This window comes from Rattus norvegicus, chromosome X, assembly GCF_036323735.1.
Source record: "Rattus norvegicus strain BN/NHsdMcwi chromosome X, GRCr8, whole genome shotgun sequence".
NCBI lineage: Eukaryota > Metazoa > Chordata > Mammalia > Rodentia > Muridae > Rattus > Rattus norvegicus.
This window is the reverse complement of record NC_086039.1, coordinates 72,540,753-72,565,715: the sequence shown is the minus strand read 5'-3', so window position 1 is coordinate 72,565,715 and position 24,963 is coordinate 72,540,753. Positions and strand designations below refer to the sequence as shown.

The window sequence follows — 24,963 nt, the reverse complement described above, 5'->3', positions numbered from 1 at the left end:
GGATCGCACTAAATCTGTAGACTGGTTTGATGGAATATGGACGTTCTGTTGATTCATGAACTTGGGAGTGTTTCTTCAACCTTTTTATACCAAAACCCTCCCTCCCCACGCATATACTTTAGGACTGTAAGAAATATGGATTTTCTGAAGAGAGACTGGTAGTATGTGACTACTGTGGACAACTGGTCTACCTCTAGTTGTGGTTCCAACTTTCTCTGTTCACAGAGCCAGTAGTGTCGTTCAACATTTCTTTTTCCATATAATCCATTTTGATTGATTTTTCCTTCCTCCAACTCTTTCCCACCCACACAACTCCACATTCATTTTCTTAAAAACAAAACAAAGCCAGTCATGTTGTGTCCGAATGATGTCCTTCAAGTCATTTGCCAGTCTTTCCAACCACTTTTCTTCATAGATGCCTGAGCCTCAAAGACAAGGGCTTGATGAAAGCCTCTCATGTAGACCAAGTGCTCCAGAATCTTATTCTCTACACATTGGAGGACCATTTAACTCCTGTTTCTTGCTTTTTAGTGGTCCTGTCACTTGTTTCTTGACCCATCATCTTCTCCCTTCTCCACTTCTTCTAAGTTACATGGATTGAACCTTGACACTACTGTCTTACCCCAGATGCTCCACCACAGTATTGCTAGTCTTAATGTTAAGAATGTGAAATGGATTGCCCAATTAAATGTATAGGAACTGGGTTTTTTGTTGTTTTTAATCTTTATTTATTTATTTATTTATTTAATGTGAGTACACTGTCACTGTTTTCAGACACATCAGAAGAGGTTAGATATCGGATCCCACTACAGATGGTTGTAAGCCACTATGTGGTTGCTGGGAATTGAATTCAGGACATCTGGAAAAGTAGTCAGTGCTCCTAAGCTGTGAGTCACCTATCTAGCTCAGGAACTGAGTTTTAACACATATCCCTTCATGCTTTCTTCTGATGAGACTAGAAATTGTCTCTGAAACCCAACATCCCTTGAAGTACATTATGTGAGATAGAATAGTGAGGTGTGCAAGAATTGGGACTCTGTAGAAGACATAGAGTAAATTCAACTCTTTTATTTGATGATTCTCTCTCACATCCCCACAAAATGTTGCACTGGCTTGCATAATCTGACCAGTACCTCACAAGTTCAAAGGTAGTTGTTACCTCATTTAGAAGGTCTTGTTTATACAAAACCATGTACATTGTGATGACAGCTGCTCTTAGCTGTGAAAAGCCGGTCCTTGGGTCTTTTTTCTGTCACATGTCTGTCTTTCACTGGTAATGCTTTTGGAAAGTTCCCATGTGCCTGTTACTTCGATCCTGATTGCTCTACCAAATTTTGTACTAGCATTATTACCTTGGAGCAAGGCACTCTGACAAGATGGTCTCTTTCAATGATAGTAAACTGAATGTCTTTCTTTTGCCCTTTCTTCTGATACCAAAGTTAGACCAACTTTCGGCTTTCAATTCAGATCGGAATCCTTCTACACTCCAAGTTTGACTTCAAATGTTTTGGAAAGATTCATGCTGCCACCTGCTGGTTTATTTAGTCTTTGTGTATTATTATTTTATTCTAAGTTTCTTTTTCTTTTGTTGAAACAGAGTTTCCTTATTCTGTAGCCCACTTTCCATCCCTACCTCAACCACCCCAACAGTAAGATTAGTGAATTGCAGGTACTTTGATGGTCCAGAACCAAAGGAATTTTGTGTCCTTTATTATTCATCGGACGCCTAAAGAGAACTTAGAGTAGGGTGGGAGTTATTTGTCAGCGTGAATCAGCAGGACAACCTTTGATTTTCTAATACCTAGTGGTCTCTTTCATGTGGGTATTCATTGTCTGTCAGTTAAGAAAATTTGACAGCTCTCTAAGTTGACAGTTTCTCTGGGGTTAAGTACAGTACCACTGAGCTATTATTCCTTCAAGCTTGGCTTTGGCATTTAGGCATTATATTCCATTACTGCTAGCGAGTAACGTTCTTCAGTTCATTTTTTTCTCAAAGTTTGGAGCCATCAGTTTCCTGGAAACTGGATGAAAGACTAAAATGACCAAGCGCAAAATTCCAAGCGTAAAATTCAAGACGTAAAAATCCAAGACGCAAAATTCCAAGCGTAAGTCCCGCAAATAGGTCACAACCAGTACTCTGATAATTTAGGAATCACGGAGCCATTTTGTGAGACATTCCCACCCTTTCCTGTCCTGGATTGAGCTTACCACCTAATTCATGGGAACTTTTTCTTGTCTCCAAGACGCGGAGCGATACAAGGCCGGATGTCCAAGTAGAAGATATGTTGAAAATTTGCATAGACATGGTGTGTGACCTAGTGTACATTATTTAACGTTTATGGATAGTGTGCAAAAGCTGTAAAATAGGATAATCTTTCATTACCATATAAAATAATGGAAATCGCGAGTTCTGTCACTGAGCTTACGTACCACCATCTTTATTTATGTTCATTTTTAAGAATATAGTTGGAACTAAAGGTCCAATAAGATGTCAGACTTCCAATCTTTGTGGCCACTCCTCTTCTGGTCTCTCCGCCTTCAGCGCGCCAGTCAGTTAAAGGCGAGCAACTGCTTGCTGCAGCCATATTTGCTCGTCTCCCGTGGATGTGAGGTTTCCTCCGTGGTTTCTCTCCATCTAAAGGGCTTTTGGGGAACATTTTTAATCCCCCTACCACCATGCCTTATGGTGTATTTAAGAAAACATATCAAAATTACATAAGATTTTTGATGTTTTGATATGTTCTCGTAAGGTTTTCTTGACACGTCCTCCATATTTTTTGATATTTGTAATATTTTTGGTCTATTTTTCATTTCTAAGGAGTATTTGTCTGTCGTGCATTTTAGTTGACAGCTGTGTGTGGTGGACTTACCTTTCTTTCTTTAACTGTTTTTACATTTTTTTTGCCCATCGGGGCCACGGATACCTGTGTGTCCTCCCAGCCATTCCATGTCCAGCTGGGCTTGGGATACTTAACCTGCCTTTTAATCCTTTTTTCTTCTTCTTACTTTTCTTCTTCTAAACTTGCCCATCTGGGTTGTGGATACCTGCTTTTATTCTTTTTTTCTTCTTCTCCTTAGCCCATCGGGGCCATGGATACCTGCTTTTTACCAAAAAACGCCGTATTTCTCGGTCCATCGGGACCTCGGATACCTGCGTTTAGTTTTTTTCCCATGCCCAACGGGGCCTCGGATACCTGCTTTAATTTTTTTTTCTTTTCCTTTTGCCCATCGGGGCTGTGGATACCTGCTTTAATTTTTTTTTTCACGGCCCATCGGGGCATTTGGTGGATGGAAATAATGGTTTTGTGAGTTATTGAACTACCTGGAATATATCTATGCCTTTTTATTTCCGTTTGCTGTTGGTGCTGATCGTTTGGCTGTGTGAGTGAACCTATGGCTTAGAAAAACGACTTGGCGATTAAGCCTAGTGGGTGTTCAGGGCGTGGAGAACCCGTGTCCGCCATCTTACGGTTTCTGCGTGACACAGATATTCTCGAGCCAGTTACGCAAGAATTAGGACGCCGAGGAGCGCAGGGAACTGGATAGAAGCCAACCATGTGCGCTGCGCTAGCTAAAGGCTTTCTTTATATGTGCGGGTTTGGACTTGATTTGTGGCAGCGTTTGGAGGAATTGTGCTATTCAGAAGTAGAAAGCCAAGGAGCGCTAATGTTCGTGTGCGGTGTTGGGTGGAAGCCGCAGAGGACTAGGGGATAGGGTTCCGCATGTGCATTTGGACCCCTGGCGGGGCCCCCCGTAGCTCTAAGGGCTGCTTAGATGTCTACAAAATGGCGGCTCGGGTACCGCACCCGAAGCTCGACAGCCCTACGTTGGCTCTAACATGTAGCAATGGAGATAGGGCATTTAGGTCATACAAGAAAAGATGGCGGCTCAAGCTCTTGCTGCAGTATAAGGCGGAGGGCTTTGTGTTTCACATGTCAGCTTCATGGCTGAGTCAGTTTAGGGACAAAGTGGCACATGCTCTTGAGTTTGTCTAAGATGGCGGTTGTCATGTGATCAGCCCTCAAGGGGTTTCCTTTGGTACATTTTTGGCGGGCTCTGGCCACTTGGCGGGATTTGCCCAAGGGTAGAATTGGTGCATTATGGTAGCGAGTGGTTGGTTCTACCTTGTGTCACTCGAAGCTGAGGAAAAGGCTAGTTGGAAGTGTTGGTTGCCGCCTGACTTAACTCGTCAGAAATAGGCACGACTTTGCGAAGTGTTGGTGTCCGCTTGACGTAAGCAGTCAGAAATGTGCATTATTGCTTGGTGGAGAGGATGGAATTAGACTGACTCACTGTCCCATAAGGACGTGAGTTAGCTTGGTACCTCACATCTGTGTTCAGTCACCGTTATTTCGAAGTGCCTACCCAGGTGGGAGCGCACATGCTTGCAATTCTAACATTGAGGTGTTGAGTGACATCTGATCCGATACGAGAGACTGAGGTTGCGGGTTCCCGAGGTCGATGTGAATCATTGAAATCTCACCTGTTAAAAGAAAGAAAAGAATCTAAGGCCATTGCGAGGACATTTGACCCCTCCGCTTGCTTTCCTATTTGTCTAAGATAGTCTTTTACAGTGCTCTATACATCGCGGTGCAAGCTACGCCTCACCCCATTCTTTTGTATTGTTGGTTCAGTGGCCTAAGACTAGTCTACTTAATCCTCGGCCTCTGACTTAGCCAGCACTGTGATCTCAAGCGGTTCTCCGAGTTTACTGTGGGCATAGTGGTGACCTTGGCCAGAGTCACAGTAGATCACAAATCACTGGCCAGGAGGTAGAATCCTCCCTTCTTCTAGAATCCACCCCATTACTATTGCTGGGGTTGGATTTTGATTTACATGAATGCTTTGGATGTCAAAGATACATCTGATACCGTGGTTTGCTAGTGCTTGGATTTAAGGCTGAAGTGATTATTTAAAAATGCATTTAGGAGCTTTGCTTACTTATAGAAATCATTTTAACTGCCTTTAATGATCTGTTACTTTGGAGTCCTTAAAGTTTTCATTAATTTTTTTGGCAGATGATACTGAAGTTACTCGGCACTTAAATGTGCTTTCTTTGACTAGTGAACTACTCAGAATTTTTGAGTCACATGACAGATAATGTTAAAGTTAAAGTTAACTTTATGATTGGATATCAGAAGGAGTATTTGAAGCTCTATACCAGTTCAGGCTTTGCTTTTGTTGCTATCTTTGATACTATATTGACTAATGGCTTGTCAGCAAGAACCTTAAAATGTAGTGCTCTATGTCCTCTATCAGACTCACTATTGTAATAGTAATTTTAATGCCCACATTTCAATTTTCTGTGTTTTCTTGCCTTTATGGCATCCAGTTCCTCAGACTTAGTATATTGCTGCCCCAGCCCCAGCCCCAGCCCCAGCCCCAGCCCCAGCCCCAGGCCCAGTCCCAACCCCAGCCCCAGGCCCGGTCCCCACCCAACCCAGCCCAACCCCTGCCCTGCCCTGCCCCAACCCAATCCTAGTCCCACGCCCAGATTCTTTCAGACCTATCCCCAGTCCACTTCTGCCTAAAGAAATTCCAATCTTCATTGATTCAATGCTAAAATTCAGTGCCCATTACTCAGCCTATAAGACTGAGATATCCATCTATACCCCGTCCATGAGTCACGAGTTCACTTTGCACACAGTCCTGGTGCTAAAGTGCAATGTCCACTACTCAGCCTACAAGACTGAGATCTTATATCCCCTCCATACTGACTTCCTGGATCACAAATTCACTTTGCACAGTCCTAGTGCTGAATGCAGTGCCCACTACTCAGCCTACAAGACTGAGATCCTATATCCCCCGCTCCATGCTGACTTCCTAAGTCACAAGTTCACTTTGCACACAGTCCTAGTGCTAAAATGCAATGCCCACTACTCAGCCTATAAGACTGAGATCTTATATACCCCCTCCATACTGACTTCCTAGATCACATTCACTTTGCACAGTCCTGGTGCTAAAGTGCAGTGCCCACTACTCAGCCTACAAGACTGAGATCTTATATCCCCTCCATACTGACTTCCTGGATCACAAATTTACTTTGCACAGTCCTAATGCTAAAATGCAATGCCCATTACTCAGCCTATAAGACTGAGATCCTATATACCCCCCATGCTGACTTCCTAGATCACAAATTCACTTTGCACAGTCCTGGTGCTAAAGTGCAATGTCCACTACTCAGCCTACAAGACTGAGATCTTATATCCCCTCCATACTGACTTCCTGGATCACAAATTTACTTTGCACAGTCCTAGTGCTGAATGCAGTGCCCACTACTCAGCCTACAAGACTGAGATCCTATATCCCCCGCTCCATGCTGACTTCCTAAGTCACAAGTTCACTTTGCACACAGTCCTAGTGCTAAAATGCAATGCCCACTACTCAGCCTACAAGATTGAGGTCCTATACACCCCCCCCCCACCCATGCTGACTCCTAGATCACAAGTTCACTTTGCACACAGTCCTGGTGCTAAAATGCAATGCCCATTACTCAGCCTACAAGACTGAGGTCCTATATACCCCATGCTGACTTCCTAGATCACAAGTTCACTTTGCACCCAGTCCTGGTGCTAAAATGCAGTGCCCACTACTCAGCCTACAAGACTGAGATCTTATATACCCCCTCCATACTACTTCCTGGATCACAAATTTACTTTGCACAGTCCTAATGCTAAAATGCAATGCCCATTACTCAGCCTATAAGACTGAGATCCTATATACCCCATGCTGACTTCCTAGATCACAAATTCACTTTGCACAGTCCTGGTGCTAAAGTGCAATGTCCACTACTCAGCCTATAAAACTGAGATCTTATACACACACACCCCAACCCATGCTGACTTCCTAGATCACAAGTTCACTTTGCACAGTCCTGGTGCTAAAATGCAATGTCCACTACTCAGCCTACAAGACTGAGATCCTAATACCCCCTCCATACTGATTTCCTAGATCACAAATTCACTTTGCACAGTCCTAGTGCTAAAGTGCAATGTCCACTACTCAGCCTACAAGACTGAGGTCCTATATACCCCCCACACTGACTTCCTAAGTCACGAGTTCACTTTGCACACAGTGCTACTTTACTTGCCCATGGACTCAGTGTAACAAAGAACTCTTGTCCCTCATGTTAATCAAGATACACCAAGTGAACAAGAGTTTTATATCAGAGACTTGCCATGGAGGTTATCATCTCTCAAGCCTCCTTTCCTTAAGGAAAAACCATTCTGTCATTGCTGCAATAGTCCCAGTCCCAAGTCTCTGAGCAGTGCTCAGTTGTCTTTTCTCACGTCTTGAGCACTCTATGCAGTGCATGATTCTGTGCCCATAATTTATCCATTGGATTAGACCCTAGCTAGTCCAGCCCCACGTGCATTTAACAAAGGGGCAAACACAGGTCTGATATCGGACAGTAAAGGTGCTCAGTCCCAATTCCCAAGGCATTGGCCATTAAAGGGCGTACTATATACTTACTGTTTGAATGCTGGCACGGGTGCTGTCCCCAGTCACATCTTTTTAACTGATGGAATACATTCATTTGTTCATGATATTGTATACTAGTCCCATAGGCTCTCCTTATTTCGGTTAAAAACTTCTGCCCTGGGACAGATGGATATATTTATGGATGATCCTGAATCTTTTTTCAAGGTCCTAATACTACCTCTGCTTTATGTCAAGAGTGTTGCTGATTACCTGAAGCCTCTTATACAATTGTGCAAAACTGCCGTTGCTCAAGTTCCTTCTGTTACTAACCAAGATCCCATACCCTCATACCCTAATGGGTGACAATAAAGGGTGCCAATCAATAAGACCACTTCTCTGTTCTGGTCTTTTTTGCTGTACTGGGGATCAAACCTAGAGTCTTGGGCATGCTAGTAAAGCACTTTGTCATAGAGCTACAGCTCCACCATGTGGTGGTTTGAGAGAATAGTCTCTTACGTATCCTGGGCTGGGCAGGTACTCAATCCTCCTGCTTCTCAGTCCCAGTTACGGGAATTTCGGGCATTGCCACCTGTAATGTAAACATATGTGCCTGTTTCTGTGCGCAGAGCTGCATTTGTCCCTCTTCCCAAGCACTGGATAAAGGAAACCAAACTAAGTCATTTCATTTGTATTCAAGACCTTTGAACCCAGATCAATCTGTTCTGTTTTTAATTCTCAGGCTAGCCCAGAACTTAATATATATATAGATCCCAGGCTGGCCTTGAGCTCAGGATCTAGCCTGTGCTTCATAAGTGTTGGCATAACCGATTTCTACCACTATGCCATGGAGTCTTTGACGTGCATACTTCATTTCGCTGTAGTAATCTGAGTCTGGTAAAGACCTTACCTTACTTGTATTATGGCAGGAGGGGCTCAGTCCTTAAGATCCTTAACATAGTAAATGTGCTTGTGTTCACTGTCTTGTACATATTCTCATGTCCACAGCTGAGCCTTTTAGATCAGGACTCCTGGACTTATCAAAGTGAAAGGGCTCGCTAATATAAAGCCTCTTTCATGAGACCACAGATTGAAACGATTGCAATACTGTCAATGGTCCTTCAAGGTAAGACTTCTGTCTCTGATCATTCATATCCTCTTGGCTTTATGGAACTGTGTGCTGTTCACTTGAAACCCCTTTCTCAAACTGCTTGTGTACATACTGGCAATTTTAGTAGGATCAGTTTGGCACTCACGTTGAAGTACAGAAGTGGTGTTGACCTATAAGGTCCCCTTTTGTGGCTTGCTAATAATGACTGATTGTAGTGGTCCTTTTCTGTTTACTACAGAAGGAAATCACTCTCTGCCTTTATGTCTTGTGCCTTTCCCTTTCAGCAGGGAATGCGCATTGTCAAAGACCCTTATGTTTGAACAGCAAAAGTGCAAAACTGTCATGGCCACAAGCATGAGCCTTGCATATTAGTGTGCGTTAACTGCACCCGGCTCATTCAGTTTGGATATGATCCTACTCTCAAACCCTTTTGCGGTACAGCAAGGGTTACTAATCTTATGGCTTCTTCATCTTCCTGGACACTGGGTAAGGATATCCCCTTCCTTTCCATTCTTTAATTTCCAGGACTGTCTATTACTTTAAGGACTTAATATCTGCATAAAGGGTGTGGTTTTAATTGATTACACGATGTCCCTTGAACATTAATATACATGACAGGGACATGATCAATTCATTTTAATAAAAATACTTGGGCACTTAATGTGTAAAATCACAGTTGTCCACAACCTTATTAACTTTCAGGACCACTGTATCTCTTTTGCACTACTGCAAGGGATACTATACTTTTTATCCCCCCAAGGTTCCCGCTAGTGGACCATTAATATACAGCGAATTTTCCTTTGTCTTTGCCAGTAGACAAGGGTGAGCCCTTCACCTTTCATTTGCAGTATATCAGGGTCTACTGATCAAGCAAGGCTGCGGACTGTCATCATAGGTTATGTCTGCATATGCACTGCCTCCTGCTCTGTGCACTGGACAAGGATCCCGCTCACACCACCACCTTCAGCAGGTGGTGTCTCTGCTCAAGACTTGTCATTTGGAACGTTCACACGAACGATGTCTAAGCACTTCTGTGAGAACTACTGTACCCTCTTCCCCGCTTTAAAGCAGAAAGGGGGCTCCACGAAGTGCTCTTTACTTGGACTTCAAAGTGCGTTAATGCCATTGTCCAGCACTACGTTTGGAGTAGGATGCTACATCCTTGCACTCCTTTGACCCCAGAGGCACGCTGGTTACTTCTGAGCACTTCTCTTGACAATGTCAATATGTCCCCTTTCACATCATGGACCTGTATGGCAGAAAAGGATCTGAAATGCCTACCTGTTGACTGGGGCTGCTGAGTGTAACTATAACCTCAGCATTTGGATGATTACTGAGCAAAAGTGTCAAGGACCTCTGTGCTGTCCTTCCATACCATCAAGGCTACTAACCAAGCTCCATGATTGTTAGTGTGAATAATTTATGACTGCGTGCCTAGAATCAGATGTCCTCACAAGCCCCCTTTATTATTCAGACCTTGCTGAGCCACCTAAGACACCCGAGACTGTCTGTCCATGAGCACAGTGACTGATGAATGGCTTGCTTTTTCTTCCTTAAACTTATTTCGGGACTATAATAGGCACAATGGCAGTTCTTGGTGGTATTTTCTACTCTGACTTGTTGAGCAAACCCCCTTCTCTACTTTCCCATTGATATAATAAAGTAAAATACAACACAACAGTACGTACACCCGACAGTGACCCATATTTGGACCCTTTTTTTTTGCACTGCTTTACTAAATAAAATTGTAAATAGTCACAACCTCACACTTTATATTGTCTTCCTTTTGCCCGGCCCCTAGCTTGTCCATGAACCACTCTTCTGGACTACTAATTCTCAGAAACCCATCATTAAGGAAGAGTTTGTGCCCTTTCCCGAGCCCATCACTCCATCATCCCTTTGGCCTCTTTGTTTACACCGTATTGACTGAGTAAAGCCCTTCTCTTGACTTAAAGTCAACACCCCCAGAAGCCATCAGTTTACTCCCTTCATATGGCTGCAATGCTTCAGTTGCATTCTCCTTGGTCCCATTGAACAGAGACACTTCCAGTTCTTGCATTATTCTGGGTGATGTTAATTGCCCAAAACACCCTATTTTCTATTAATAAACTTGCACGTATTTATTTATACACCGAATAGCAAAAGCAGGCCAAAACTAGGTGGATGAGCCTTCTTTAACTTGCATTTCTAAAATTACTCCAATTCCAATCGCTGGCACATTCTAGGGCCAGGAACCAGTCTTGCCTACCATTATTAATGCTTTATTGTGCAAAATATTTGAGGCAAGGTGCTCTGGGAGTTGGATCGCCACCTTTTATTTGGGGCTTTCCTTATATAGTATCAACAGAAAAATTGTCTCCCACAGAAAGAAGTTTAGCACTTTTCTCTCCATTCTTCCTCCAGGAGCTTAAGAAACTTTAAACTCGGCTTTTGTATATTGCTGCTTGCTATTGTACAGTACCAACTGCCAGAAAAGTTATTGATAGCTTTACATTTTAAGAAAGGCATTTGAGTTGCAAGGTGGATTGATTGTGTGTGATCATTAGCTTTTCTCAAGTAAAAATAGCCGTTTGTATTATAGCTGATGACTAAGTGGTCAGTGTGCTGAGGGCGGTGAGTCTGTGCATAGATAGAGCACTGCAATACTGCAGAATGTTTAAGACAAGCGTCTTTGCTTGGTCTGTTCTGCAAGCTTAAAAAGTCAAAAATCAATCTTTGTGTGGCCTTTAGTATGATTAATTTTTAGGAAGACGACCTAATCTTTATATTTTGTCTGACATTGTTCACCAGCCCCTACTTGTTTTTAAAAGGTGGCTGTGGAAGAATTAAATTCGAGAACATGTCAAGTCGCCTTCGAAAATTATAAGCCACATTTAATTTATTCTATCCACCATTAAATTCTGGCAGTAATTTGAAGTGGCTTGAAATAAACCACCATAAAGTGGGAAGTTAGAGAGCTGTTTCCCCACTTTACATTTTAAAATATGTATGCCAGGATCTAATCATTCCTTTAAGTGTACACTTCAAGGAGAGATGTGCCGAATAAGAAAATAGCTTTCTCTAGCGTGAAGGGTTTTGCGTCCGCCGAGTTCTTAAGGTCTTTTTTAAGAGCTACTGTGTATGAGTGTGTGTATGTGTGCGCATGCATGTTCCTGCGACTAGTCATTCATTCACATGGTGATCAGACAACAATGGGAGCTGGTTCGTCTACCTTATCTTGTGGGTCCTGGAGTTCAATCTCAGATCATCAGGCTGGGCAGCAAGTGCCTTCACCCTCCGAGCCATCTTGCCATCCCACAGCTGAGCGTCTAATATGACATTGCCGATGAAAATAGTCATCACAACAGCAGTTCTTCAGCATTACTGAAAAAAAAAAAGATACTATTTTTCTGAGAAGGATATCAAGCAACTCATCCAGTTCAGGATCCAGGTTGAACCACTGCTCTTCAGTTCCATCAGACTCTGGCTGTTTAGAGTACAGTAAGTACGCACTGCCTTGTAGCTACTAAGCGATCTTTTTCCCACTGGCGTTTCTTTCTGTGCCACCCACTGAAAAGTCAAAGTGACTACTGCCAAGTCTCGAGCTCTCCTTAACGTAGACACAACACATGAATGCCACGGAAACTTTAGAATTAATACTGTGTACCCAGACTTATTATGCCAGGGTATGCTAAAATGGGAAGCAGTGATATTTTACAAAATTTCCTTGATTATATTATAAAGACTTAACGGAATATAAACATATGATCGTTTTAGGGAATCATGGTGAAGTACCTGTCTGTGGGAATTGTAAAGTAAGTATTTTAGGAAGTCTACTGGGGTTGAAATTTCCTGACTTTCTTAAAGAGGGCAAGTGCCTACTTTGCCCTCTTCATCCAGACAACGAGTAGTACCATGTGGGGAGTCTGGTTGGTTGATTTGAATGCCTTCTGTTTTTATTTCTTGAAGGCATGGAAAGAAAATTAAAAGTAAACGGCCCCGTCATTGCTCTGGCTATATGCCAAGGGATTATGTCTTTAGTTCGGAAGCTTGAGCTCGTGAATTAAGTTTAAGAATTGGAAATATAAATTTGATAATTTGGTTTTTTCAATAATTTTCACTGTATTCCTGCACAGAACAGATAGATGAACTAACAGCCCAGGAGAACTTTTTAGATTACAATTCTTTTATCACAAGGACAATGAAGAAATCAAAGTTTTATGAATGAGTCTTACTATGGCCTACTTTATGTACCTTCTTGCTTAATTCTTCTTTTTCATTAAAAATGAAAAATAATTAAAGCTAATTTTTGGTTTGTTTTCTGTTTTGTTTTGCGATAAGGTCTCTCTGTGTAGCCCTGGCTGTCCTGGAACTCTATCGATCAGACTGGCCTCAAACTCGAGAGATCCGCCTGCCTCTGCCCTCCGCTTAGAGTTCGGGGATTAAAGACCCACACCACACTGGGCCCCTGCCAGCACTTTTTAACAGGTACTTTAAGTTAAAACAACAAACACTTGACTTCAGTGTAGAAAAAGGCCTAGCTGAAAAAACATCTTTGTCCATAACACTTAACAGTTTTGCATTTGTTTCCCATTGTCACTGTGCATGCAAATGACCCTCTAGTACTTTAACCATTTTAATTCCTCAGTAAATTCCTTCGCAGCGTGTTTCCACACTGCAAAAGCATGGCATTGTCTGGCTGACTAGGAGGTAGTAGAGCTATTGACTGTTAGGAAACAAGACCATTGTTGTACAAGTAAATGCTACAGAAGGAAACACTTGCAAAGAATAAAGCTTGCTGAGATCCTTTTAAAGAATGTGTTGGGAACACTAACTCAAGACAGTTCGCTAGAGCTCCCGTCTCTCCTTAGTACCCCTAGTTACTCCAGGACCGCAGACTGAACCCATCCCCCACCAGGCTTGCCTAGGCACCCAGAGCTTTCAGCTTGCCTCCTATGGACCGAAATAGAGGTTAGGACTCAGACTCCAGACAGTGACCTGGAGGAAGCTGGTACTGTTGGTATTCACAGTAAACCCACCATCACTGACAGTTTCCTATTCAAATGATCAGGTTGTGCGAGCAGCCAGCTCATTGATCGGGGCCAATTCCTAGTCCTAATGACCTCAATGGCACCATAAGGTATCGGCTAGGACATCTAGTAGGACATCTGGAACATGAGCTAGTCCGTGATTGAGATAACCATTAGGAGGTGCCATCTCACAAAACTAAGGATCTGGAGGCCACCTTTGATTCCCATGATTGATGGAATACAAAGAGTTCCCCCCAAATTGTGTCCTGACCCAGCCCTCACTGTCACTAATCATGGAATGGAAAGCCACCAGCTGGCCACTGCCATCCTCAGGCTGCCTGGACTACATTAAGAATGAGCTTTCTCCCAAGCTATCCAACAGCTTGATCCAGACTTAGGACTTTGTAAACAAAGAATTCTGTGGAACAAGTGGATTGGAAAATGCTTATGAATCACACCTCCATTACATGGTGGGAAGTGCAAGTAGTGGATTTTGCCAGCCGACTGTGCAAAACCCCGTGACAGAACCAGACCAGATCTCTGCTTGTGTACCGCCTAACCTGTGTCCTGCCATCCCGTGCAGTGATCCTGTTCTGCCTGTCCCTTACTTAGTCCTCTGGCTCGTCCCAGGGGAAGGTGGCTATATTTGTATAGTCATCAGAAAATTTCGTTGCCTCATTTTAAAAGAAGAGGTCTGGAGAGATGGCTCTGCTGTTAAGAGCACTGACTGCTCTTCCAAAAGTCTTGAGTTCAATTCCCAGCAACCATGTGGTGGCTCATGACCATCTATAAAGAGATCTGGTGCCCTCTTCTGGCACACAGGCGCACATGCAGATAGAGTACTTTAAAAAAAAAAAAGGAAAAGAAATGAAAGGCCTTTGACACGTAGACATGCTTTCAATTTCAAAGACTTTTCCCATCTCTCAAGAACCTCGGGATCCATGAGAACATGTCCACACCCTGAGTTCTTAGCACCGGTTAGCTCTTTCCACCAATTCAAGGAACACTGGTCTGTGCATATGAATATTGCATTGTTAGTAATCAAATTATTTGCTTCATTTGTTATAACGAGCATTTGTTTTCCAGGGGTGAATCTGGAGTTGGTTTTGTGCCCCTGCCTCAAGAAGGATTGCCTGGATTTAGAGGAGTGAAGAGTGCTGGAGAGTGCTGGTTGACTGAGAGTCTCTGCCCTTACGGGTCTGTGTCAGGTTATACTTCCTAGTTTATACCCCCATTGGATTTCTCAACAATTTTTGTAGTCTAATGAGAGCCTTGCCTTTCTTCACAGGAACAATCCTGATGTGACACTCAGACAGACAGACTGCCAGCGGCTGATACAGGCTACATTCCATTCCAGCAGCTCTTCCCTTCAAGCCCTAGCTAATCTGAAGAAAAAGCTTACAGGCCACACAGAGGGGAAAAAAGGTACTTTGAAGAATTCCCTTTTGGGGAGTTTCTGTCTATTTGATCTCATTCATCAGAGAATGAGATAGGCGAATCAATAAAGCACTCCCCCCATCTCCTGGGCTCCTGGCATAGCCAATGAGACACTTGCCTTCTGATTAGGCCTTGGAATCATTCTCACCGTTCTATGACCAACTCGAGTATGTAACATTTCTGCTTTAAAATGCCTAAAAGATAATCAGAGGAATGAAGGCTAGTTTCTGGCACCCTACCCTTTTGTACTTGGTAGACTAGATCTGGCTATTGTCACATTCTGTAGGCCTGTCATAATTCTGGTCTCTGAATATCCTCGAACTCCGAGGTCCAATGCTACACCACTTACTAGGAACAGACACAGCATAAGCATTGAGCCAAACACAATTCTATCCACTTTGCCAGTGTTCTGGCATGGTATTACTGAAAGCATAAATTAAAAGAAGGAAATGATTCTCAACTTGCTTAACCCCTTGATCCCCAGTGTATGTGAATGTACAAAGGATCACTCATTAGTAGGTAACAGAATAAAAGCCAGAAAGCACTCAGATGGGGCAATTCTCATGTCTGTCTCTAAGTTAACATTAAGAGCTATAAATCCGTAAGGGTCCTCTCTCCAAGCCCGCCCCTAAAGTCTATTTAACACAACTGCTGGTTACTACATAATGAGACAACTTTCCCAGTGTTCTTGACTTCAACAGTTGGTTTTTCTGTCACCTCTTTTCCAGATTTCCCCCAGAGTCTGGGCTTGGTGCTTTGCAGTGCTGGCGACCTATTCCCTTTGACGATCCCTAGGTGGAGATGGGGCATGAGGATCCTCCAGGGGAATAGCTCACCGCCACTGGGCAACAGGCCTAGCCCCGATTTCAGTGAGACACTTTCCAGAACCCAGCAAGGAAGACAAAGGCTCAAAGACAGCTAGCCACCCTACATCAAAATAGGTAAGTTTTCTGGAACAGTGTACTAATACTAATTTTGATCTTGATCTTGTTTTCGATTATAGTCAGCCTTTTACTTGAGTATTATAATTTATCATTTTCCCATGTCCGCTGTGATAGAAGTATCTTACTGTAAGGCAGTGAAAGTGGGTGAGTAGGTAGACCTGCACAATGTATTATGGACATGAAACTAAACTGTGCAAATGTTTTTCCTAGGACAAAAGCTGCCACAATAGTGGCACCGACCTCAGGAGGAAGCCATTCTGCTCTATTTGGTTCTCCCTGGAAGCTAGGAGAATGTGGCCAGCTGTTTACACACTTCAAGATGCACTCTGCTACCCTACCTGTAATACACAAGTGAGTAGCTTATCTACCTACCTATTTATTTGAGTACACTGTAGCTGTTTTAAGACATACCAGAAGAGGGCGCCAGATCCCATTACAGATGGTTGTGAGCCACCTTGTGGTTGCTGGGAATAGAACTCAGGATTTCTGGAAGAGCAGACAGTGCTCTTAGCCACTGAGCCATCCCTCCAGCCTGAGTAGCTTATCTTTTTTAGACTAACATTACTGATGATGAATGCCTCTAACTACAAATGAAACCTGGCAGGAATCCATACGGAAGTATCTATCATTAGGCAGAAGTTAAAGAGCCAGGATGTCCCAGTACTTCTTTCCTGACACTTACACAGCTTTTATTTATTTATTTTTTTGTAGTGCCATCTACCAAATATCACCCTTCCCCAAAGCAGCACAGAAAACTGAACCTTCAGCACGATCAAGAAATGTAAACACATGGAAGAACGCCAGCTTTACATACGACCAGAGGATCAACATGTCTGACTTAGCATCTTAAGGGCAACAGACTGAGGTAAGTTAGCAGCATTGCAGTCCTGAGGATTTGCATTTACTGGAAGGTGGTGCTGGGTGGAGAGTATCTAATGAGATAATGCGAGGCAGGGCCCTGTACCCCACGGAAGATGAACAGGCTTCCACGTTATCAGCTGGCCTCACAGCAACAACTCAAACTATTATCTGCTTACCAGTTCTATCACAAGAGGATTTTAGCCTCTAGTTGTCGAGGATTTTTCTTTCTTGTTTTTGGCTTGGTACCCTGCCATTTTTACAGGCTTAAATATTGGAAAGCCTTAAACAGTTTATTTCTTATCTCCATCTGTGAGAAGCTAAGCACGAAGCACCCAGTAGACTTGCAAAGAATGTAAAAACCAAGCCCATTTTCTTAAATAGAAGGGGGAAAAGCAAAGCTGACATGCGCAGCCACCTATAGCATTTGTCGATCACAGAAGTTCTTAATCCACGTAGCAATGTTGAGAAGTTCATTGTGTTTAAACGTGATACTCCTTAGTTGTGTGACCCTTGCAAATTTAGTTGTGCTAAGACCTGTCTGTTTGTGAGGGTCAGATGTAATCATGAATGGAAAGTGTTCAGTTTAGTGCCTGGCAAACAGGTGTATGTCCTGGACTTGCATGACTAGGCCATTTGGCGGAGTTTACCCGCTTATTCTATGGTCCTATGTTAAGGAAGCCTTAAGCTTAAAGTTACATATATAAGCCGGGGAGTAGTTAGTGTGGATAGTCTGCTGCATTGTACTAATGGCAATTACTTCGTTTTTTCTTTTGCCCTTCCGTGTGTCATGTTTCTTGTTACCCTCCTCCTGGTGGTCTTTGCTTCCTTCTTTCAACCGTTAGTGTGTTGTGTTTTGCGTCCTTCTTGTTTTGTGTACCTGTTTCTTCCTTGCTCTGTGTGTTCAATTTTTTGTTTTATCTATTTCTTCCTTGTCTTATTTATCTCTTCCTTGCTCGGTGTCTAATCCTTTGCTACATCTATGCCTTCTGTGTGCTTTGTGTGCCTGTCTTCCTTGCTTCGTGGATCTATTTCCTTGTGATTCTACTCCTTTGTCACCTCTATTTCTTCCTTGCTTTGTGTGTCCATGTCTTTCGTGTTTTATGTATCTACTTCCTCCTCGTGTGTCTAATTCTTTGTTACATCTATTTCTTCCTTGCTTTGTGTGTCTATATATATATATCTTCCTTGTTTTATGTATCTACTTCCTCCTTCTAATCTTTGTCACCTCTATTTCTTCCTTGCTTTGTGTGTCCATGTCTTCCTTGTTTTATGTATCTACTTCCTCCTCGTGTGTCCAATTCTTTGTTACATCTATTTCTTCCTTGCTTTGTGTGTCCATGTCTTTCGTGTTTTATGTATCTACTTCCTCCTCGTGTGTCTAATTCTTTGTTACATCTATTTCTTCCTTGCTTTGTGTGTCCATGTCTTCCTTGTTTTATGTATCTACTTCCTCCTTCTAATCTTTGTCACCTCTATTTCTTCCTTGCTTTGTGTGTCCATGTCTTCCTTGTTTTATGTATCTACTTCCTCGTGTGTCTAATTCTTTGTTACATCTATTTCTTCCTTACTTTGTGTGTCTAAGTCTTCCTTGTTTTATGTACCTACTTCCTTGTTTTACGTATGTATTTCTCCTTTGCGTTGTGTGTCGTAAGTGTCTTCTCTGTCTGCACTGTCTCACCTATCCCCACGTTTCTCTTGCATGTTTTTCTTGTAGAGCTTTGAGCTTTGTTATATTTTCTCTGGTGCCTATGGGGTCTGCCTTGTCTTAATGAGCTGTGGTTTTCTGTTTTTTCTATCTGTTTGCTAGTTCTCTTAGCTCTCTTTCACTCCTGTCTTTCCTGACTCGCCTTTGGGTCACATGTTGTATGCATGTGTCTTTTTCTTGTGCTCACCCCACTTGTTCTTTGTGCCAGTTCTGTTTGTCAGTCCTTCGACTCACCATTTCACATTTTTCTTTCTGCTGTTTTTCCATCCTTAGCACTTTCTTGTTTACATTTCCTTCCTGCCTTTATTGGGCCACTTTCTCTTTTTTCATCCTTTGTGTTTGTGTCTCTTTGCTGTTGGTGATTTCTTATCTCAGCATGATTCTGTTGCTTGTTTCCTTCTTTCTGTTCACTTTGAGCATTTATGTCTGTCTGTCTGTCTGTCTGTCTGTCTGTCTCTCTCTCTCTCTCTCGTATTCTAAAGTAATCCTCTCTTGGATATTTCTTTGTGTATGTACATATGTGTGTGTGCATGTGTGTCATGTGTGACGGGCGTCATAGCCCCTTCCCAATAGGTCCAGAATGTTACCTGTGGAGTCGTTCCTCACACCAGTCTGCCCTGCGAAATAATCTAAGACAAAATACATCATTTCGTCTGTCCGGTCAGAATTGAAGTGGATCTGAAGTGAACACATGTTAAAAAGCCCAAAGTGGAAGACAGATGTTTTGTGACTTGGGACTTAAGGACCAAAGTACATACATGGCCCATCTTGAGCTGGCTCGACAGAATGCTGACAACTCAAAGGAGAGGGACTGTTTCTACAGGACGCCTGGGACGTCTAAGAACCAGGAGCTACATCATAAGACAGAAAACCTGAGCTAAGTCCAAGCATAAAACCCGAGGACCCAATCCTATGTGGACAAAATGTCTAAGAGATAAAGGCCCATGGCCCAGAACTTTGGAAGGATAGAAATCTCAAGATCAAGAAGATGAGGCCCCCAACCCCAGCACCCTTTCCATTTCTTATATTTCTATTTAAGCTGGCTTCCCTTGAGGATGTAATTTTCATTGTTGTCATTCCCCATAAAGGAATATATTGTTAGGTTGATAGTATTGTGCAGGGGTCTGTTTTAAACTTGATCTTAGCCATTTGTTAAATTTTTGATGTTTTAACTTCCATTTCTCTTCACATCTGCTCCACTTGAGACAAGAGAACAAAATCCAGTCAGTATATATATATATATAGATATAGTCTGACTTTTGCTATTCCCTGAGGATACAGATACCCATACAGATACTGTGCTTCCACTCTCCCTCTCTCAGAAGCCCTAGGCTGACAAGACAAGGAAAACATCAGGCTGTTAGGGGAAAACAATGTCAGGCTATCTAGAGAAAATATGAAGAGTTGTTCCAGACCAGTGAGAAGAATTAGACGAGCAATATGCAGATGTGCCAACCTTCTGAGAAGCACCAGCCAACATCACCTTCCTTCTTTGGGCTTAGGTGAGCAGGGCGTGGAATTTCTAATAATGGTTTGGGGACAAAATGAGGTCTGAACCCCCTGCTCATAGTAGTGGCCGAGTAATTTGACGTATTTCATCAAAAGAAATCCTGGGTTTAACACTCACCTTTAGGCTTAATGATGAGAGAATCTGGGGACTACTTAACAGGCTTAATTTTTATCGTGCCTTCCTCTTCCCCTGTAAGGGGAAGTCAACTTAAAGACATACAGTGAAAAACTAACATGCTGACAGCACATTGGCAATCATGCATAGCGAGCATCTGAAATCATGATTTGAGTTTTCCTATAAGGCAGGCATAAGACTGTAAGTACCTGAGGTTTTGTGGGCCACTGGTCTCAGTTGCATATTTTTCTTTTTAAAAAACACCTTTTCAAAAGGCAAGAGTCACCCACTGACTGGCCCATTGCCGGTACTTGCTTAAGCCCTCATATAAATAAATGCCATTTATATGTCTGAGTAACATTAATTTCCTTCTTTATGCATATTTTTATGCTGAGTACTTGGGATGTGATGTTTAACTGTGGTCACTCCCGGTAACAAGATCTTACCAGGTAACCTGAAAATGTATGAATACGTAAACCATGAAGCACATGACAACTTCCAAGTCAGTGTTGACTATGAGTGTGTATTATATAGTAGCCGAATTCTACAGTTCTATGTGCTTTAGGCACAAAGATTGCTGTAGGAATAACGAATAAAAACATATAAACTTAATGAGGCTTGAATGAAGGATACCCCATCTACTTAAGGGCAGTGTGTTTCTTCTACTGCTCTGGTGAGGCTCAGTAAGTTGTATTATACCGGGTAGCAGAAGAGAAAGCACACGGAAACTGAGTTTTAAACTACAAAATAGGTCACAGATACAGGTGATTGGTTACCCTATTCGGATCACCGTCTAATTTCCAAATACCATGTTCATTCAGCACTGGAGATAATAACAAAGAGGGACATTACACAGAAGTAAAATTTATGAAAGAATGTGTTCAAGTGCTTTGTAAAATAAAGCATTGTACAGTTATTAATTGCTCCCTGTGTGCAGATGAATGAATGCTACCTAACCTCGTGTATCAGGAATTGTTTTGGGTGCATGAAATATTCATGAGTAAGTGTCATGAATTGTTTGCACCCCGTAGTATTCATTTACAAGGAATGAGATAATGCTTAACGCTTAATTTAACCAGTCAAGACTTTAGTGATGAGGGCATGGTAATACATGTCATGGAGAAACACGTTATCACTGTGTACTTTAAGGCAGTTCACAAGTGTAAGACGTGACACACTTTCTATAGAAATAAAGCTGCCTATAAAATAGGCGTGGTCTACAAACTTTTCATTGTATTTTTTTTGGCCCACAATGAGAATAGTAGAAATAGTTAACACACTGGGAGTGCTAGCATATGCTCTGAGCTCAAAGTAGCTGAAGCAGCAGGACCACTTGAGCCCAGAAATGAGGCCAGCCTCAATGAGATCAATCTCAAACCTAGAGGCAAAATATTGTCTACTAAATATATACTCTCTTTTATGGGTGCTAGAGAGATACACGGACTTACATTTCATTGTGTCCACAGCTAAGAGTAATATATATTGGCATTTTATGAACTCTGAGGTACCATATAACAATTCATTTTCTTATTTGGTGCCAATTTCCAGGCTTTTAAAATTCTGCCACATTTATTATACTGTGAAAATAAAATAAATAGGTGACTGTGGAACACTGAATATATGAGGCATTCAGCATTTGATGACTACCGCACTGAATGGCAATCATTTATTATAAAACAGTGCCCTTGCTAGGCATTGGGATGCGAAGACCATTCTTAATGTCCTGTGTATCTAAAGAAATTGTATACAAGATTAATTTATAATTTGTAAGCTGCCATATAATGCAATGTTTGCCTAGTGAGCAATGACTACTTGCTTTTATCCCCAGACATGGCACCTGGAAATACAAAAATTCATTACCATTATTAATCCACAACAGAGATCTGTGTGGCGCTTTATGAAGTCTACAGTTCTATAAAGTCAGGACTTAACCGTTGGCTTTATCAGGGAACACTGATTACTTTCTAAGTTTCATAATGGTTGAATGCTTATCACCCAAAGGCACCTAATAATAATTTTACTGTGCTATGTGTTGAGTGAACCAAGATTGCTTTGTAGCATTATGTAGTACTCACAGGAATAAAATCTAGACCAAAGCCTCATTTCACTTCAGTGAGGAAATGAAAACAGAAAAAAAAAAATGGATTTGTATAAGGCAGTGTGCTAAGTGTTGCCCTAAATGGGCTATCCTGTCTAGAAGGATGCTTCCCGGTGGGCTTGACTGAGGAGATGGAAATTTACCAATGAGAGGTACTTTTTCTTAAATGTTGAATGCTGCTGCTGGAGATGAATTACAAACACCTTGCCAGTAAAGGTGTGACAATATAGGGTCAGAGTCATGTAATCCCAGAGCATGGATATCAATGAGGGAACAGAAAGGAAGGGGCCAGAGCATCAGATGCTACGTATTTAGTGTGGTCTAGAACCTCTCAAATTAGAAGTACCGGCTGGTACCAAGCATGCAGAGCACAACAGCTAATTAAATATGGTAACCTAGGTCCTAAAACTAAAGTGTCGGGTGGACCTAGTATATATATCACTGATCATAGAGGAGATGGTCTCATACAACCCAGGCTGGTTTTAATTGGTGAATCTTCTGTCACAGCTTCTCAAGTGCTGAGATTACAGATGTGTGCACTCATGCCCAGCCTGTAGAATGTATCTGATTACTGAGTGAATAATAGTTTTTAAAGAATATTTTATGTATGTTGAGTACACTGTTGCTGTGTTATGACATACCAGAAGAGGGCGCCAGATCTATTACAGATGGTTGTGAGCCGCCATGTGGTTGCTGGGAACTACACTCAGTACCTCTGGAAGAGCAGTCAGGGCTCTTAACCGCTGAGCCATCTCTCCAGTCTCCGGAATAAATATTTTAAAATAAATATGTTAATGGATGTTTGCTTGAAGGTGCTATGCTTGATGGATTAGTTAAATAGGTGTGGCCTAGAAGACTCACTGACTGGTTTGGCGTAAAGATTTTGAAAACTCAACAAAGGCCAAGATTCCTTTAACATAAAATGGAGATGTTCCTAGCTAATTAAGGAAGCTCCAAAGGTCATTTCCTCATTGGCCTAGCTTGAAGCTAGGATAAGAGGACTTAAGGTCTCTGCTTTAATTCATTACCGGCTCTCCTTTCCTTACAGTTGAAGTATTTCAAAGGAGAATCAAGACAAATAATTCTAAACATATTTGCTCATTGCCTGGCTCAGAGACATGTGAGCAATAAGAAAATACTGTCATACTCACACTTTTAACCCGAGGGTGAGTAAAGTGCAGTTCTAAGTACTCAAAAGAACAAAGACATTTAAAGGATGTAAGCCAAAGTGTACTTTACCTCAGTAGTTCATGAGGGGACTGCAGTAACACAAGAGACTACAGCTCTCACTTTAACTGGGGAGAAAAAAAAAAATCAAGATGTGGAGGAGGAGAGTTAAATAAAAATAAGTTGTTCTTCTTATGGGCCTGCTTGGTAGAGTGGAAATAAGAGAGGTTCTCTTTCCTCACTCAGTTCCACACATTGCGGAAGATGCTACTGGATGCTAAGTGAAACACCTCTATTCCAAAGGGCAGGCACTTAGTGTGACTTACAGATGCCTCCCAAAGCAGAGAGATGCTCTTTATGAAAAAAATATTAGCTCAAACATTTTCTAGCCTGAAGGACACTTGCCTTTGATTGCCTCATCTGTTCTACAAGCATTTGCATGTCTCTTCTTAAGCCTTCACTTGGCTCCTGAGACGTGAAAATAAAGGAAGCAAACAGATTTCGCTTCCCAGGGAGGTGCTGGATTTTGGGGTCTGCTTTCTGGATAGTGGCACAACTTAATCCCCAAGTAATATGTAATTAAGCCCTCGTCCTCATCTCTTCTCCGGCCGCTGCAATGAGTAGGAAGCTGGGTTTTGTAGCAAGTCTGACCCTAAAGTGACAAAAGCCCTCCATGCAAAGGAGCTCAATGTTCTAGCCCAAGTCCTATTTTACCTATGACTGTGACTACCAGTACCAGTCAGGAGGGATGGCCATGTAAATTCCACAATCTTAGCTCCTTTGCATTATCCTGTGGCAAACAACCTGTTTTCGAGCTGCAGCAGGTTATGAAATACATTGGCCTGTGTTCAGCCTTTCACCTGTTTACATGCTAATGCATGTAAATTGCCTGACTGGGTCTCTTTCGTAAAGCATCAGTTAGCACACAGTAATTTTAGAAACGTTCTCCTTACTAGAAAGTGTATATATTCAAGGCGGTTTGCAATGGTAAAATAATGCCAGTAGATGAAAATAACATTAAAGTTCAACATGCTTGCATAAAATTTAAGCATAATAAAATTGAAAATTGGAGGAAAGGCCAAATCGAAAGAACTTGGAAAAAACAAAACCCAAAAATGCCTTCTACAGGAAGGACAGACTGCGCTTTGACCCTTTCGATTTTTCTTTCACTCACAGAGGGTGGGACAGGAGGACGAGTGAAAGAAAGGGTCAAAGCTATGTGGACTGCTTTGTTTTTAATGCAGTTCCACAAAACTGGTATTAATTCGCTAAATGTTTCTGAAAATGTATTTTCATCTAAATGGCTATCAGCTAAGCCTTGATGGGAATGAAATATATTAGTTCAATCAATGTGACCTCTTTATCCAAGTTGCCTTAAAGCTGAAGTCACAATTTGCTGTAAAGGTTCTTATTCACTGTGGCTCACGCATACTTTCAAAGTATCTAGACTTTACTCAGCGAGCCAATCACGAAATCCTCAAACAGAGAAGGAAACACAAAAGGGACAGAATAGATGGAGCCAGTTCGAAGAGGTCTGGTAGTTCAAAATATCTTGCTTTTCATTTTCATTAAAAATCTGGTATCAGAA

At 42.1% G+C, this 24,963-nt stretch overlaps 2 long non-coding RNA genes across 7 annotated transcripts in view; one reads left to right on the top strand and one right to left on the bottom strand.

Annotated features, from left to right (window-relative positions):
- Positions 1-1,048: 1,048 nt before the first annotated feature.
- LOC134484082 (uncharacterized) overlaps positions 1,049-24,963 on the bottom strand; it is a 32,739-nt gene continuing 8,824 nt past the window's right edge. For all 6 annotated transcript variants that reach the window (XR_010061435.1, XR_010061431.1, XR_010061433.1 and 3 more), the window contains exon 2: positions 1,049-11,893. This is a non-coding gene — a long non-coding RNA (uncharacterized LOC134484082). The remainder of the gene's footprint in view (positions 11,894-24,963) is intronic.
- Xist (X inactive specific transcript) lies at positions 7,450-24,963 on the top strand. The gene is made up of 7 exons (NR_132635.2): positions 7,450-12,010; positions 14,626-14,736; positions 14,828-14,964; positions 15,705-15,917; positions 16,131-16,271; positions 16,632-16,785; positions 17,624-24,963. It is a non-coding gene; the product is annotated as a X inactive specific transcript (long non-coding RNA).